Genomic DNA, 1,555 nt, shown 5'->3' with positions numbered 1-1,555 from the left:
GTGGGAGAGGCTAAACATGCATTTCTACCAGGAAGGAAGCCAGCATGGCTATTTTTGTCACCAGTTTTGTTTGCACATGGTAAGGAAGCCAAACAAGAGCCTGTTGAACCACTGGAGAGGGACTGACTTTGCTCCCTTGTGAACCATCTCTGCCCGAGCAGCACGGGCACAGGCAGGGGAGCAACGTGGCAGCAAGCCAGGGGACAGCACAGGCCACCAGCCACCCCCAGCCTCTGCCAAGCCCTGCCAGGCTGCCACCACCACCGAGACCCAGCTCAAGCTCAACCTGCCCCTCCCAACACATCCCTGTTCTACAGGAGCACAAAGAGCTCTCCTGCTCTACCTCCCCAGGTGGCACGGATCACTGGTCTCCTCCATCCTGACTGTCCCTTCCTCATCCTCTGCAGGTACCGGTGAGAAAAGGCCCTGGGAGAGGGTGGTGGTCCCTGACACAAGCTGCTGGTACTTCCCTTCCCAGCTCCTTTGCCACGCTGCCCTGGGATCCGCTGGGAGCAGATCCCTGCCAGTGCTTCCCAGCCCCAGCACCACAGGGATCCCCAGGGAGCACAGGCAGGTTTGGCGCCCACAAGCTGCAATATTGACAGAGCAGAACAGGATCCAGCAGAGCGTGGAGACAGAGCCCATTGGAAAAGGTTTCGATACCTGTGGACACACAGTGGACTCGTATTTTCTTGGATATCAATAATTTAAGTGACACCACATTTCCATTAAAATACACGGTTCCACTAAGAGGAAATGTTTTATAACAAAGACCTCACTACCTGTTGCAACTCTTGTCAGGAAAATGATATCCTATTAATATTTTAAACTTCAGGGCTGGAAGAGGATCCCTGTGGTGTTTTATTCATCCCTGGCGAGAAACCGCAGCCCGAGCTTTCATCAGGGCTCCAGCAGCCCCATAAACACAGCCCCCCCGCACGCACCGCTAGCTCGGGGGCTAGTTAGCCAAGAGAGCTCCAATCACAGGCACAACGTTCATTCCTGAAAAACCACTGGCTCCCAAAATACTCCGAGGTCGTTTGCAATCCTGCAAATTGCTGGCTACTGGAGGGTGAAGCAGAACACAGGAACAGGCTTGAAAAATGAACTCAAACCCGGGGTGCCTTCATTAAGTGGAAAGTGCTCTGCATAGCAACGCTGTGTGGATAATGAAAAAGCCAGCTGCCAACAGTGCCTGCCACCCTCTTTCCTTACAGCTCAATATTATTAAACATAATTTGACTAAAGCATTGAACATTTAACTTGCTAATTATCCTCCTCATCACCAACTCGGCTGCACTGAAGTTGCAGCTTTGAAACTGCAGCTGATCTGCTTTCATGTTCCAGGGCTGTCGACGGCAGGGAGATGAGCTCCACATACACTCTTTGAAGCACAAAACACATTCCCAGCATCCCAAGTTTTCCAGGGGACAGCATCTTTCCTCCCCCCCCCGCCCCCAAACAAGCACAAAACCTGCCCCTGAGCTCTGGCCCCTTCGTTAAGCTCTTGCTGACACCACAGCGGTGCCAGCGTGTGGCACTAACTATGGCTCCA

At 52.9% G+C, this 1,555-nt stretch overlaps 1 protein-coding gene across 2 annotated transcripts in view; it reads right to left on the bottom strand.

The window, feature by feature from the left end:
* Positions 1 to 1,555, bottom strand: part of MID2 (midline 2) — a 52,026-nt gene that overhangs the window by 16,657 nt on the left and 33,814 nt on the right. The window lies entirely within an intron of this gene.

Source organism: Chaetura pelagica, unplaced genomic scaffold (genome assembly GCF_000747805.2).
Source record: "Chaetura pelagica isolate M959 unplaced genomic scaffold, ChaPel_1.0 scaffold938, whole genome shotgun sequence".
NCBI lineage: Eukaryota > Metazoa > Chordata > Aves > Apodiformes > Apodidae > Chaetura > Chaetura pelagica.
Note: the sequence above shows the minus strand (reverse complement) of the source record. Positions and strands in the feature narration are given on the sequence as shown.